Here is a 17,310-nt window from a genome sequence, read left to right as displayed (position 1 = left end):
AGGAAAAGCAATTGGCATAAGAAAAGCATAACAAAACAGAGAAAACCATGAAAACATAATTTGTTTCTTATATTTAACATTTTATTCTGAACATTTTAAAGTATGAATATTTGTAGAAAGGATAGAACAATTAAACCTCAAATACATCATCCAGCTTTGATAATTACTAATATTCGTCTAATATTCAACATCTTTTTTGAAAGTACATAGGAAAGTGACCTATATTTAGATAGGAATAGGTCCAAAGGCTTCCCAAGTTTCTTTCGGAACTATGATTTTTAAATTTGAAATCTCAGTGGATATTGAACGCAAATATATTCACAATATTTGCATAAACATATGTCTGTATACATATATATCTAAATAACGATACAGTTATATAGATACAAATACATGTATATGTGTTTGCTTGCTTGTATTTTCTGTGGTTCTATTTTATTTTGAAGAAATAAAGACTTGCTCTAGGAAATGTAAACCATTTTAGAATTATCAGCACTCAAATGTTCAACCTTAAGTTTCCTGAGGTAATGAATATAATGCAGATAAAATCCTATGGTAAATAAGTGATTAATATTAACAATACCTAAAGGGGGAGATCCTATACCTGTAAAACACAATCAAAGTCGTAAATCAATGTTACCTCAATAAAAATAATAAAAATAAACACGTGAAAAAATAGAAACTTCTGTGAGATAGTCTGAAATAAGCAGAGATTATTTTCTTCTTGGAAATGTAAAACTGGGGCCTCCCTGGTGACACAAGGGGTTAAGCACTGCACTATGAAGCAATCCACAGCCTCTGAAGCACAAGTTCGATCCCCTGCCGGCCAGAGAGAAACCCACATGGCACAGCAGACCTCTCCTGCCTTGCCCGCTGCTCCCCTCAGCAGTGTACTTGGGTCAATCTGCCTGTTCTGTTTCCCGCTCTGTCTCTGGTGAATCCTCTCACCAACCCCTTAAACTAAAAAAAAAAGAAAATATAAAACTGGTAGATAAAATCACAAGTTGAGGATATTGAGCTAATCAGACTCTATACTCACTTACTAGGTGACTTATATCATCTAAACATGATATTGTACCACTCCAAACATGATACTGTACCTCCTTCTGACTCTAATTACAAAGATTCCATAAGTTCAATTTGGTTATCTGGATTTTTATTCATCTTTTTCTTATATACCATGTTCTATTTGGTTAATATGTATTCTTCTGTCTCTGAGGAATTGCTGATTTGGATATAGTTGATCTTTCCAATATAAGGCAGCTTGAAAATGTGTTTTTAATCAGATTAAAGAACTTGTATTTCAACAAGCCAATAGCATGAGGATGTTATCTGACTGATTCACTACCACAGTACTTTCATATACCTGGGGTGTGGGATAAACCATGTACCTAGGTCTGATCTCACTGCAGTCTATTTTAATTTCATGTTAATAGCTATGCAGAATGTCTAAGAGCAGCAAATCAGTTGAACTCCAAGGATATACTGAGTCGTTGATTTTGAGCACAGCAGTATCTTTACATATATAAAATATTGAGTAAAACAAATGAAATCATCTTTTCTGCTTTCTTAACATTAATATTTTCATTTCATGAGTTTGATGGAGATATGCAAAATATGAGATTATTTTCAGACTGTCAATGCCCATCAGTAAGAACCTGTATGACAGATATTAATGCTTAATTTTTTTTCTAAATGTCAGATTTTCATTAATAGGTTGTGCAGAAATAATTCCCCTACTAACAACTATTTGACTGATTGTTGGCAGAGTGGGGTTCTGTTAAGGTTACTAAGAAAAAAATTTTTAAAACTGTCACATAGAATAATTTACAAATGAAAATTTCATGACAGTTTCACAACATCCTGAAAGACTGATCATTAATAATCTTCACATATTAGTGGATATACACATCTATAAAATGCACAGTTCTAAATTAAGTTGAAATCTTGAAAATAAGCAGACACTATCAAAATAATTCCAACTGTTTTAGAGAAGCTGAACAAAGGTTAAGGTCCCCAAATCATTTCTGAAATGATAGTTTCCCCTTGGTCCAATTAGGGAACCTGAACATGGTTATGTTGTGGTTCTCAGGATGCTAATTGCACATAAAATCTCCTTCCAAATCATAACACATGTGCTATGTCTAAGTCTCCATCCTAAACAAAAGATGAATTATTAAAATGTGGTGAGATTTCATGCAGAATTGGCAGTCAGCTTAGAGGGCAATAATTTAACACTTGCACCATGAAATTAAAATTTACCTCCACTCAGTGTAATTCCACTGACCAGCAGCAGGCAGTTGTATTTTTATTTTATTTTACTTTTACGAGGGCAGAGAGATTTAATTACTTCAGTTGAAACAGTATGGCCTACCACTGCCTGTTGACAGGGCCTCTGGTGCAGGCAAATTATGGAAGATAATGTTACTGCTCCACAGGCTTCCTGAGAGGTGCCCTGGTCCCTGAGCTCTGAGCTGAGTTGGAAAAGACCAGAGGCAGCTGTTCAGTCTCCTACCAAATACTCACCTTTTTGTTAAAAAGAAAGGTGCTTTGAGGATCAGACTTGCTACTCAAATCTGCTGCCTCTGTAATCTCTTGCTCTTCACTTTTGTAAATTCTTGCTTTTCATGGAAGGCAAGGCTTTATCCAGTTCTTTGCACAAAGCAATAAGTGTAAAGTGTACTTTCCTCTAAAATGAGAACTATAAACAGTTAAATATATACTTTTTGTTAAAGAAATAAATCACAGCTTAGTTTTATTTAGGGTAACAAACAGAGTTTATAGTGGTGGTTTTTTTTCATATTCCTTTCTCCCTGGTGCCTGTTCCTGGATCAGTGAACACTGTCATGATTCCCAACCAAATAATAAGTCCAGGTTTATTGCTGTTGAATTGATGCACAATTCAGATTACTGTGTCTGAGCAGAAAAATATGGAAAGAATTACACAGTCAGTAAGCATTTGCTATACAATCAGATTTTGAAAAAACACAAACTTTAAAATGTGGAGAATGCATATCCTATATTTACATTTTAAATACATGATGCTACTAAAGAAAAGTACAATTGGGAGACATTGTTTCCCTTTATCTGAGGCAATGACATTCCATTGCCTTTTAACTATTCAGTTGCTTGAAATATCCCCCCAGGGTCAGTTCATGGGTGTGTAGCCTGTGCAGTCACACAAAACTCTGCATTTAGAATCCCTCCCATTTGGCTTAATGCTCAGCTGGCCCTGTCTGGAAATTCTTAATAATTTTTGAACAAGGGGCCCTTCATTTTCATTTTGAATCAGGTCATGCAAATTCTGTAGCTGGTTCCGGGTTTCCCTAAGAGTGTATAAGCTGATGCTGTATGCCAAGCTCTTAATTTCCCCTTCTCCTTCCTACAAGTGTGTTGTATGGTTCTTGTCTGGGTTATGAGATTTAGCCTATTTTTACGTTTCTGCACTGCTTCTTATGTTCCATTTTCATGGTGTTTAGATTATAGCAGACACGAACTTCCTGTGTCTCAGTGTCGGTCATGAATCAGACTGGGAGCTGGGACCACAGGGCTGTCAGGGGAGCTGCCTGGTTCCAACTTTAAAATAACAAGTGCTTGACAACTTAGTTTACATAACTGCAAAATTGTGGCCGTATTCTAAAATACAGTTACAGATGACATAATAACTAAGGATTTAATTTATTTAGACTTTTTCCTTGCAATGTAATTTCCAATAAATAAATTTCCTAGGGGCAGAAAGACATGGCATTTCAAATACTCACATTTTCCTCCCTGAGTTTGGAGCTGCTTTCCTTTCTTGGTAGTTAACAAATGAACACTACACCTCATAATTTTACTTTTCCCTACATTCTACAGCTTATGTGCAGGGCTTGTGAGAATACTTGGAGTGCTCATAGAGTATGTTAGACTGAGTTTCACTTCATTTTTAATGTTTTCTGTTCTGTTTTCCTGCTATATTTTTCACCTAAGTATCCAAAGCAGCATTGAACATTACATGTCAGAGAATATCAGAAATGAGAGTTTTTAAGGCATTTTAGCAATGTTTATAAAATATATTTTATTTGTACATGGGTGTTTTCAGTTATTTTTTAAATTAAAGGTTTCAGTCAAAATGTATAAAAGAGAGGAAAGTGAAAGTAAATAGTGGAAAACATCCTATTCCCGCCAGAGAAAAGAACAATTGTTATCTTGCTATTATTTAATATTTATATAAGGGCAAAGCCATCTATGGCCAAGCACAATGATGAAATTATGCCAAAGATGAACACAATCCCTGCCTTGAGGTGCTTTCTGCCTAGGGTTGGGTCAAGAGTGCATTCAAAGGAAGGAAGTGAACTGAAGAATCCAGAATTCCACAATGTGGTGCCAAGACACCTGTGGTCTTTGAACAATGGCTTTGGATGGAAAACGTTGGAGAAATTTTTCTGAAATATAGAAAACCGTATGGTTAGAGTTGAAAGTTACAATTGTATGTGTGCCTATAAACAAATAGACAAGGATGAAGTTCTTGTTAATATTTAACAAGTATTGAATATTTAGATAAGAAGTTCTTAGGAAATTGAGAGGATTCTGTGAATAACCATTAAGATCTTGAGCAGAAACCTAGCCAGGACTGGCTTCAATCAGCAGACTTCAGTTGCCAAGCTGAAGAATTGGTCATAGAGGACACCCCTGAATGCTTTAAAGGTCAGATTTTGTCTATGAAAGGGAGCTCTGAAGAAATCAGACTCCTCAAATTATAACTTTGAGAATTCTACCTGAAATGAGTTGTGTTAGACTGAACAAAATATATTATTTCATGTTTCTACATTTACAACCACGGAAATTACATTGTGGATGAAAATTTTGGTGACAGAAAGTGAAATAAAGTCACATCAAGACAGTTTATATTTTTGTACAGCACCTTCCCATATGTATTTTATTTTCATTGAAGATACTAATAATCGGGCCTCCCCTGGTGGCATAGGCAGTTGAACACAGCGCTGTGAAGCTGTCCACACCTCTGCAGCGCGGGTTCGATCCCAGCTGGCCGGGGAGATACCCACATGGCATGGCAGAGACCTCTCCTGTCTCTGGTGAATCCTCTCATCCTCCCGTGCATCTGGCCTGTATCCCTGTTCTTATATGCATGAATAAATAAATCTTTAAAAAAAAAAAGAGGGTACTAATAATCAGTACAAGATGCTTTATAATGTAGAACAATATAGTGAATAAATGATAGGAAGAAGTAAGGGAGAAAGAACTATTTTTTTGGATGGGAAAATATCTGAAAAAAAATTTTAAAGTAGTATAGGAAGAGCAATAAATCCAACTCTTTAACCCAAGACTACCTGACATCTCTCAGTGGCTTTTTAGAGTCAGCCATCTCATGAGAAACTCTTCTTACTTTGGGTATTCTACCTGGAAACAAATAACAAATTTCTTCTCATTTATTCATTTACTAGATTTGCATCTTTTATAGTTTCTAAATCTTCTGCATTGATTTTCTTTTATATGGTGTGGAATGTTAAAATAGGTAATTCCTAGGTACACAGAAAATAGTAAAAAAGGATACAAGTAGAGTGATCATACATAAATTCTTGCATATATAGTTAGATTAGTTTATATTTAGCAACTCTGTTATCTTACATTTGAATTAGTAGGCAGCAATTTGTTGTTTATTACTTATTTGTCATTTACATAACTATATAGCTTTGGGATTACAGTTTCTCACCTCTGTATGTGCATGTTCTTCATCACCAGAGCTCTACTGCCAATGCCATATCCTCTCCTCTCCCCATTCCTTTCTTCCTGCTCTCCTATTCCCTGACAACCAGTAAAATGTATCACAGAGCCTAAGAATTATTGTGGCTGCACTGTTATTTTGTTTTCTTTGGTTATTCCATAAATGTAACTGTCTTTCACTTTCTGACTTATTTTTTCAGACCCATCCATTTTGTTTCAAAAGGCACTATTCTCTCACTTTTAATGGCAACTAGTATTCTGTGGAGTATATATTGCATACTTTCTGTATCCGTTTGTCTGTTACTGGGTGTTAAGGTTGGTTGCATGACTTGAATGCTCTGAATAATGCTGTTATGAACACAGTGCATAAATCTTTTCATATGAGGGTTTTTTAAAAGATTTATTCATTTATTTATGCATAGAAGAACTGGAGTGTAGGCCAGAGGTATAGGGGGTGAGAGGATTCACCAGAGACAGAGTGGGAGCAGAACAGGCAGATCTGAAATACACTGCTGAGGGGAGCAGGGGGAGAGACAAGAGATGTCTGCTGCACTATATGGGTTAGCTCCCTGGATGGGGATCAAACTCAGGACATAGCACTAAGACTTAACCCCTAGACCACCAGGGAAGTGCTGAGGTGTTGTTGTTTTTTTTTAATAGTCTTTGGGCAAATACCTAGCAGTGGTATTGCTGGATCTTTATGGCATTTCCATGGTATTTTGTTTTTATTTTTGTTTTTTATGGAATCTCAATGCTGTTTACCTTAGAGGTTGTACCAAATTACGTTCCTATCAGCAGTGGATGAGTGTTCCTTTTCATCAAATGATTTTCAATGAGGTTGCCAAGACTGACCATTAATGAGAAAAGAACAGTTTTTTCAATAAATTATTCCGCAAAACTAAATATCAACACAAAATACACAGATATCTGAAAAAAAGTGTGAAGAAAAAGAGCATAAAAAAAGCATGTCTTATATACAAAAATTATCTTCAAATGGATCAAATCTAAATATGAGAACCAAATTTATTTCTGAAGTCTTAAAAGCTTTTGAAGATAGGGATATCATGCAATATTGGGAATGTACTTGCTGTCACCAGATTATATGCGTTAACATTATTATAATGATAAAAAGAAATGACAAAGTGTAAAAAAGAATACATAGGAAAAATTTTTGGAGACGTTTCTTTTTTCTTGCTTTGGCAAGGGATGCTTATCCACTCATTCTTAGTATTGTAAGTAGGAAATTGGAGCTGCCCATTGACCATGGTACCCTGCTACTTGTTGGAAGCGTATTGATTTTATTGAATAACTTACCAATCAATAACTGACATTAAAAATAAAATTAGTCCAGTTAAATAATTAATACATACACTTAAACATAGCCTGCAGACCTTCACTGTAGTTTTAAGACCAATTAAATATGAATATCTTCTAAAACTGAAAAATGTTATAGGATCACCTCATAAAAATTGGATTGAAACAATAAAATCCTAAGCAATATATCAGGTAGATCTCAAGATAGTGAAGAGAGATGAAGATTTTTGATTTTATGAAGCCAGACTAACATTTCTGAGGGGATATTTGACAATGTTTGGAATCCCTCTGAAAGCTTAGCACAAGCTAAGAATTACTAAATAGTCCTCATTTATTTCTCTATCACTTACTGAATAATCTCTTTTCTAGGTGTTGTAAGCAAGCTAGGATAACAAAAAACTTGACTGTTCTTTCATTAGAAGTGACATTAGAAATCATTTCTCTTGGAGAAATTCCTATTAGTCAGCATATATGGATTGTTTAGAAAGAGCCTGTAGATACCTTTGCCTTAGTAAAACTAAACTAAACTACTGAAACACTAAACAACTCGAAGCCTCAGAGTTGCACTCAACTTTGGGTTTGGATTTGGTCCTGTATTCCTGAACCTAAAAGATAGTTTTCCTTAACTGGACCAGAAAATTTGCTGAATTTGTCAATATAATTTTGTTGCATTTAACTGAAAGGAAACATTCAGGGGATTTTTTCAATGGTCCTTGAGAAAGAGAATTGAAATTTCACCTACTTTACAAGAAAAGGTTGTAGAAATTTTACATGTATACATTTGTATATGAATGTGTAGTTTCTTGCTGCTAAATGCCCTCATGTGCCACAAAATTCAGGATGAGATTTAAATCATGTTAAGACATAATACATGGTAGTGAGTCTATAGGGATAGAGAAATACAGTCTTACAAAGTTACCAGTCTCTACCAAAAAGAACCCAATAGCTCTGAAAGTGAAGTTGGCTTAGTTCAGTTCAAAAAACTTTAATAGCTAGCATCTGATGAGTAGGGAAAATATTGGCATCATGCATGTTTTAAGGATTAAAAGTGATAATCCATATCAACTGCTCAGAACAGAGTCTGACTCGGGGTAAGCCTCCATAGATGTGATCATTGTATAAATATGTTTTTTGTAATATTTCAAACATGATTTTTTCAGAGGTACCTTCAGTCTTCATAATAGTAATACATTTAATAACCAGTAGTGATAAGTGGTGGGTTATTCTTTCATTAATATAGCGCATTTCAGTCTTTTTTTCTTCTATTTTAATAATAGCTTCACATTGATGTATACCTCTATGCACTAAGTATTTTGGAAACCTTTCAGTCATAACCACACAGTCAATTCCATGAAGCAATGTCTGTATAAAAATCACCACATAGTACTTTGTTATTTTTTTAGAAGTTTACACAACTTTATGATACAAATATTTTATCTATTCTTCAATTTTATTGCAGCTTTGTACAATGGTTCTTACAATACAATTTTGCATAGCATTTTTATTGTAAAATTAGTAACTCAGGGTTGTTTTAATAAGCATTTCTTTAACAGAATACAAGTGTGAATACTTTCTTTCCATGTCTATTTTTGCCTTTATTATTAATTAAACCTAAAAATTTTAGCACTATAGACATTTCTACTTAATGTTTTTTTTTTTTTTTTTTTTACTAAATGGTTATAAGAATAAAAATAATAAAAACAGCTTAATTTGGCGGGAAAAAAAATCCCTGAAAGGAAGATTGTCAGAAACAAATAAGCAATTAGAGTGCTACAGGTGTGTTGATAAGGATAAGAAAGGGGGCTATGGGAGAGTCCTATTAAGTCTAGAATACTTGGAAAACAGTTTTTATTGGGGATATAATACTCATATATACAGGTTTCAAAGACTCAGTAAGAATATATCAGACAAGTGAATTTAATGAAGTGGAGCCATGGAAAATTTATAGTTATCCAGACCCTTCACAGCAACCAACCTGATAGATGAAACTACACACCTTCTCCCACATTTCTGCTTTCTATAATAGTCATGATTCTTCAAAAGTACGTATTTAGTAATAGTGATAAAGCTTAACTACTATTACTTAGAAATTGTGCTGTAAAACTTACTTTAAAAGTCAGTAATTAAAATTGACAAGAGTATGCCCTTTACCCTTCCTCCTCATTATTTAATTCCTACTTTGTGTGTTTCTATGTCCCACAGTGTCTCGGTTGCATGTGACAATCACAGTTGGGGAAGAAGGGAATTAAAAGCAAATAATTATAAGCTAACTGACAAGTCAGAAGATGGTGAGTTTACAGAGAAGAAAGGACCAGGTATATCTAGAAATACATCAATACTTGACTGAACATAAGTGAACAGTTTCATTTAACAACACACAGATGCATCACACATTATTCCATAAAGGCTTTCTATTGTGAATATTGGATGTTATGTCATCAATCTCTTCTATAAGTAACTTAAGAAGATCTCTAGTATGGGTGGACTCTGACTAAATTTAAATAGACTGTGAAGTATTTCTAAGTGCAGAACTAAAGAGATGAAATTTATAGGTCATTATTTTGAAGAAGAGATTTAGCTTGGAAATAAATGAAAATTAACTAATTAGAGTGATATTCCATATAAGTTGAATAAATACACTAATATGATCTTTAAGCTCCTGGCATAAACCATAATGGGCCCTTTATTTTTATCAGTTTTTTTTTCAACAAATATTAACTGTGCTTTCTGCTTTGGCTAAGGTCACAAATGAAGTGAGACACACTGGATTCTTTCAGTGTAGTAGGAGGAAAGACACTAATATAGATACTTATGTGTACACTATGAATGAAATGAGCAATGTAGTTGAGAAAGGACAAAGCTAATTTCATAGGTAACACAAAGGAGATTTCTCCAAGGATATGAAATTTGAGCCAGACCATGAAATATTTCTAAAGGAAGAGAAGGAGAAAAACATTGCAGTTATAGAACTGAATTTTAGAGTTTCATGAAGAAAGTATAGCATTTTATGCCTAACGATAATGATGATGAGTAACTGTCTTAACATTTACAGATGATTTCCTATATGGCAGATATAGCCGAAGCATTTTAAATGTATTATCTTTTTCTAAAATCCTCATAATTCCTTTGTGAATTTTATTCTTCTATCAGTTTTCTATTGTTCTATCCCCAAAATAGTCTCTTAAGACAACCATTTGTTTAGCTCGTGACTCTTTGTTGGCAATTCAAACTAGAGTCTACAGGGTGATTCTTCTGGTCTCACCGGTCTCCCTCATAAGTCTATGGTCAGTTGATGGGTCATTTGGGGCCTGCTGGTCTAGAATAGCCTTAGCTGTGCTGTTTCCTTGGCTCCATATGGTATCCTAGCATTGAAGCTGAAGTTTACTCACTTCACAGCTGGAGAGGTTTCTATGAGAAAGAGTGAACAGTGCAATTCTTGAAAGTCCATGTTCAGAACAGGCATTTGATCATTTGTGCTGCTTTACTAGTACCCAGAGCAGGTTATAAGTCACCAGATAGCCCTGATTCAAGGTGAGGGAAATAGACTTTACCTTGTAACTAGAAAAGTTAAGTCACAGTACCATGGGCATAGATCCAGGAAGAGTATTGTGACCATTTTTACAATTAAGCTTCCATAGTACTGCTATTGTTTCTGCTACACAGATGAGAAAAATGTAGAGTTAGCTGAGAGACTATAAAGTAGGTGAGGCATGACTTAAGCTTTGAGTTGACTTATCTAGAACCTGAGCTTTTCTATGAAATAAATTTCAAAATTATATGGACTTACAGATGTATGGAGTTGAATGTGAAAAACCAAGTATTGTGTAAGGTTAATTGTAGAATCTAGGTTGCTAATATCACTTATAAAATTCATTCAACCTTCCTATATGTTAGAAAATTTTCATAGCATTATCATGGAGAAGAAAAATTTAGACTCCAGGACTTTAAAACCAAATATTGAAACTAGGTTCTGGGTTTGAATTGAGAGTCCGCTGCAAGCTACTTGTATAATCTTGAGAACCTTCCAGAATGTTCTCAAGTGTCAATTCCCCTATCTAAACAGAAAGAGATATTGGCATAGAATCATAAAATTGTATTTGAAAATTTAGCTGTGATGATGGTTTCACTTACATATGTATATATGCAGATGTAATAAAAGCCACTGAGTTGCACAGTTTAAAGGGTTGAGATTGTGTGATATGTGACATGTCTCAACATAGTTGTTGCCAAAATATTTTCCAAAACTGTTTAGCATTGACCACTATAACATATAAATGCTCACTTTTTTTTTTAGTTTAAGTGTTCTTCCTCAGATACAGATTATTAACATTGCAGGATTTTTCTGTGAACTCACATATAAAACTAGAGGGTGGGTTAATCAGTAGAGAAAGGGGACAATTCTGAAGGATAGAATTGGACTTTTAGTGATGAACATAATGTAGTACATACACTACATTTTTCAGTGGTGCACATCTGAAACTCACATAATGTTATGCAATGTTGCTTCAAGAAAAAGTACATTGTAATGGGAAAAATCTATTTCGGTAACATATTTATGTACTTCAGTCTACTATTCAAATATCAATTTGAATTAATCTGTAAGATTATAAAATTCTAAATGATGTCTTGTGAAATATGACTTTAATATGTTATTAAAATGGAAATATGGGAGAGAAAAAAATTGGTTAGAAGTATGATTTGAAATAACTGCTTTTAGATTAAAACTGGCAAACCCCCTAAGTCATGTTAATTTTAAGTATTAAAAAATATAGTACTTTCACATATAAAACTATTAACTGTGTTGGCTGACAGTACATAAGTTGTTAATTTAAAGTAAATTAAACATTAGTTTTATTGTTTACCATAACATACGTGTGTTTTTACAAAGATAAATAATAAGGAAACTCTGAAATAAAGAGAAAATCTGGAGCAAAAATAAAATATGATTAAATTATTAAACCATTCCTCAGTAAAGAGACTAGAAGTACAGGAAGGAAGGAGGGAATGGAAGGTTCTGCAAAATTCATCAGTATGCAGTGATTCTACAAAAGTCACAGGATCAGTACCTAGACGATCAGCTTTGCTTTCAATTTTTCTCCCGGTAAAGCTTTCCCAAGTTTTGCTGAATGATGTCAATGCAAAGCTTTTCCAAACTTCCTGGACATTTTACAAGCAACTCACTGGAGATGCAAAAAAAATATCTGGGGTCTTAGCCAATAGCATTCCTCTGTGAATACTGGCTTTCAGTTTGCTTTTTATCTTTCTTAATTGGAGTTATGCAATCTTAAAGATTTACAGTTAAAAAGTCAAGCAAAATACAAATTTGAAGAAGTAACAAACATGAAAATGATAATTCTTTTTAACCCTGCTGTGGACATGATGTTTTATTCTTATATAGAAACAGGCTGGAATTTTTTAATGCAAGCATGCACTTTAATTAATTCTAGAGTATAATAAATCCCCAGGCTAAATCTTATTGGCACTTATTAAGTGAATGTTTTAATCTAACGAGTTAGTGGGGAAAAGTAGAATTAATGTCATTTAAGAAAAAGCGCAGATTTCTTAAACTGGGGAACAAAGGACAAAAATACATTAACAAATATCATAGTTTTCTCTGAAACTTAACAATATCATAGTTTTCTCTGAAATTCAGGTGGGTTTTTGTTTTGTTTGTTAACAACATTTTACTCATTGATTTGTCTTTTTGTGTTCTCTATTTTCATTGTCTGTGTGTTTCAGTGAGCACCAAATATGAGATCTACTAGGCATTTGCTGTATGTTATTTTGGGTTATTAGACAGTGTCTGATGATGCCGACTCCTCATAGGCTTAGCAAGCACAGGATCCAGGAGAGACATTTTTTGGGAGAAAATTGCTCAGGAAATATATATGTCTTCTTGACAAGTCTTTCCAGGTTGGATGTCCCTGAAAGTATATGGGGTGGTATCCCTTTAAGTACAAGGAAAGGGCAGATCCCGCTGTTAGCCCTGACCCTCTGACAAAATAGTCAGGCACTGTTTGTAAAAAGAGCCAAGTAATTAAAAGTATCCCAGGGTTATGGTGAAATAGGGCAAGTAGAATACGCTCCTGGATACCAGCTCTTTCAGGATCGGTTCTTTTGTGTTTTCTCTCTATTTTGTTTTCTTTTTTATTTCATATTTTCATGGCACAGTTTCCCCTCTCCTGCATTGTTCTTCTTTGCTTGTCAGGTGGTAAAATAATAAGTACCATTATTACTGCTTGTCTAGCATGAGGCCCATCTGGAGCTGTTTGTTTCTAACCCTCAAGACACCCAGACTCCTGAACTACATTTGTTCCTCTTAATTTCAGAATGAAACATTAATGATAAAATGTAGTATAGAAAGATTCATAAGTAGAGTGACTTAGCTACCCAGGGAAAGAATGAGAGAATATTCATCATTTCACATGTATTTTTCTTTCTTTTTCCTCAAGATGATATTTCTAACAAAGAGAGACCAAGTTTCTCATATCTTCGCTGCCTCTAGGTTGACCATATATCCCAATTAACTTAAAACTTTCTGGGTATATGCCTGTTGTAATGATTAATTAATAGCACATCTTTTCACTCTCAAAAGGGTTCTTAATTAGATGATAGTATGATTATCCTAGCACTCTCTTTTGTTGAACTGTTGGGTAACTGCTCAACAAATAGAGAAATTCTCATTTTGTTTAAAGAGTTCATAAAGAAATTCTCTGGGTAGTCACCCTTGCTTCTGTTATTAAATAACTATTTGTACTGTCAACTTTGAAGTAGAAACAATTTGTTACTGTTCAGTATGTCCCCATATCTGTAAATTATATTAGGAAGTAGTAGAATACATGGACCTTGTGTCAGGTAGAATGAGTTTGAATCTGTTATATCACTTAATACCTGTATGACCTTAGCAAATCATTTAACTTCCCTGAGCTTAAGTTTTCTTTTCTGTAGCATGCACATAATAATAATGTCTGCTGTGGGTTGTGATAAGAATTAAATAATAGATGGTTATAGTTATATACTTATATTAATCCACGTATCTGTCCATCCAGACATTTTATTCCTCTATACATTATTTAAGCACAATGAGTGACACTGCAACCAAAAGTGGTTTAAAATAACAAGAATATATTATGTTGATTGGATAAAGCTCTAAATTTAAATATTGTAGGGTTAACTAATTCATTTTCTAAGTTGAGTTCATTCTAAAGGCTGGCTCCTCAGTAATGCAGCCTGGCTGTATTAGTTCCAGGCATCATGTACACACCCAATAGCATCCAGGGGCCTAAGAAAGCACTGCCTCTCATTTGCTCTCTCTCTTATGTCTTTACTAAGGAACTTCACCCAGAAAACTCTCTTTAAGCTTCTTCTCCCTCCTTGTTGGCTTCCATTTATCTGCACTATTAGGAATACCTAATATTCCTAATAGTGCAAGATCCCACCAGCTATTAACATCTGTTTTGGCTTGGTCTACTCAAAAACACCATAGTCCTAAGCTTACATGGACAATCTTCCTATTTCTTGATCTATTTCAGATTCACCATACCATTTTTAGATATGAACTAATGGAGACTGTAGAATAAGAAAAGCTTTGGGTTTAAACTCATGTTCACCATTAATAACACAGTGAATGCAATTTATTAAAGGAAAAAGCTCTTTGTAAATGACAACGAACTATAAAAATCCAAATGATGGTTAAAATGTATTTGATGAACTACTATGACTAAGAAGAACTTTCTTTTTCTTTTTTTAATTAAATTCAGGGACAGAAGAATATAAACCAAAACCAACCTTAAAAATCTGACTATAAATGTAGAATAGGATGATGGGAAGTAAAAGAGGTGGGGAGCTAGTGGTCTTTGGTGAAGGATTATGAGAAACAAGCAGATCTCTAGCTTCTTGCCAGGGATCACATTCTAAGATGCTAGGTTCTTTGTAAGAGTCACTCTCTAGAGATGGTGCAGATGTGGGGAAAACTGCTTTGTGTAGAATCACGGCTTCAGAATGTGAGTTGTCAGACAATAGAATGAAGGATGGGTGCTTGGAAAATTGGTAACTACTCTCCATCATGTGAGAACAACATGGGAAAACTGGCATTCATTTCTCAGATGTCACATTTGTTGTTATCATTCCAGTACTTTGGTTTTTATCCTCTTTCCTGTCTTCTGGTCATTTTGCTGCTTTTAGCTGCTTGAGCTTAAGGTGGGTAAGAAATGAGATGGAATTTTAAACCTGTCAATTTTAAAGTCTGGTTGACAGTTATATTGTGACACAATGGATAGAGGAGTGGTTATGAATTCTGTTATTTGATAGGAATAGCAAATAGACTGGAAACATTAGTTTTAGCTGACTTTCAGTCAGTCACTGAAATAAGTGACTGACTATAAAACCATCCAGCATCTCCCATGGGTTACCCTTACTTTAGGTTCAGAAATTATAGAGTAACCTTAATTATTTGACATCATTTTGTATGGTTCTGTAAGAACATCATGTGAGCTAGAAATTTCATAGACTTGGAACACAGAGATATTTGACTTCAGATTTCTGCTTTACTCCATACTGAGTGGAAGGTGTTACAGACCCTCAGTTTCCTCAGTTGGTAAATGTGGCAGATAAAATAATCATCTTTGCCCCAAGAAAAAAAAAGTGTCCTTTTTTGAGGATTAAATAAATAATCACATTATATCTTTAAAACATACTATGAGTCACACTGCATAGCACATAGTCAATATCTAATGAGTGTTGGATAAAAAATAACTGGTGCTCAATAAATGCTATTTCTCTACTTTCATCTTTTTCACTTTCCCAGAATTCTTAGCAGCTTGACTACAGGAGAACCTACCAGGTAAAATGTCATCTTTTCCTTTCTTTTTCATTTCTCTGCCTCTATCCAGGTTGATGAGTGATCTCTCCCCTGTCAGAGCTGTTAGGAGAAAATACAAATGGGTAAGTACATTTTCCATTTAGCTCTCAATTGTCTTTGAACTAGGTTGGGTGAAAATGAAGCCCAGCTTCTGGGATTTTTACTCTTTTGCAGGACCCTTGAGAGAAGAGATGAGTTTTACATCTGTTGCTGGATGTGGTAATTTTGGGTTGAGGAGGTGCATCTCTGCTGGAAGACACTTAGGCCCCTGGCTCTCAATCAAAACAGCTCTTCCTCTGGGTGCTTTGTTTCACCCTAGAGACTCCCAGTTGAGATGTTGGTTGTCACAGATGTGAGAGTGAAAGCAGCTGATAGAAGAAGCAGAATACAGAAACTCAACAGCTAACATCCCAAACACACTCTAATTGAATGATTAAAAAAAATAATAAAAGGATGCCTGAACTTAATAGATGTAACATGCAACCTCTCAGTTTCTAGAAAGGGTTTCCTCACCAGATGAGCAGCACCAGGCACTGAAGAGTCCAGAAAGTAGTTTATATTTAGAAAAAACAAAACCCAAAAAACCTCCCTGAATTCTCCCCAAATTTTGTGTGATTTTTAATGGGATTCTCTTGGGATTTTAGTGGAATGTAGTCAGAATGGTTGACTGTCTAATCTGCCTTTTAGAAAATGTATCCTGCACATAATGGAAGGAGGAAAAGTGAATTTAAAACCACCTGGATCCAAATAAAAATGTTCACATAGCAGGGTTTTCAGTGGGTTCCCAGATTTGAGGTATGAGCCAGAGGATTGAGATGAGTACTGCCTGGGGCAGGAGAGAGGTAATTTGAACAGGCAGGCTTGACTGTAGTTGACATTACTTTTTGTTTTATAAATCCCAGTCCCTGATGAAGTCCCGTTAAAGAAAGAAATAACAGTGAGAATTGTTTATGAAAAGTCTGGGTAGTTGAGAGTTTGGCCTTCTGTGGAATTGCTCCACTGATAACCAACAGCTCCATCATTTCCAGTGTACTGTGGCTGGTTTAGACTTTTCTTTTTCTTCTAAGACTGCTTCTAACAGCTGGAGTCAGGGCGCCTCCCTGCCTCCCCACCTCTGTTTCATTTCTTGCTACAGACCATCTGAGAGGGGAGTTTAAAATTACTAAATTTGGGGGTGGTAAGGAGCTTTATTTTCCAGATTGAACTGCCAAAGACCTCAAGGAAATTGAAAGACAGGAGAGGGGGGTAGGGAAGACAGGAGGGAGGGAGGGAGGAGGAACTGGAAGGGACGGAGGAAGAGTGAGCTGCTATTTCTGATAAAAGACATTTCTTAAATTTGTTGGCTGTATGGTTATTAAGCTAAAATCACTGGTTATTCTGAGTATTATTTATTTTCTTTGGCACTCAGTCAA

The 17,310-nt window shown here is 34.9% G+C and overlaps 1 long non-coding RNA gene across 1 annotated transcript in view; it reads left to right on the top strand.

Annotated features, from left to right (window-relative positions):
* LOC119245250 (uncharacterized) overlaps positions 1-16,359 on the top strand; it is a 243,771-nt gene extending 227,412 nt beyond the window's left edge. The window contains exons 3-4 of the long non-coding RNA XR_008551778.1: positions 15,930-15,981; positions 16,073-16,359. This is a non-coding gene — a long non-coding RNA (uncharacterized LOC119245250). The remainder of the gene's footprint in view (positions 1-15,929; positions 15,982-16,072) is intronic.
* Positions 16,360-17,310: the final 951 nt, after the last annotated feature.

This window comes from Talpa occidentalis, unplaced genomic scaffold (genome assembly GCF_014898055.3).
Source record: "Talpa occidentalis isolate TD23 unplaced genomic scaffold, MPIMG_talOcc4v2.1 talOcc4.14, whole genome shotgun sequence".
Classification (NCBI taxonomy): Eukaryota; Metazoa; Chordata; class Mammalia; order Eulipotyphla; family Talpidae; genus Talpa; species Talpa occidentalis.
This window is presented reverse-complemented; position numbering and strand designations above follow the sequence as displayed.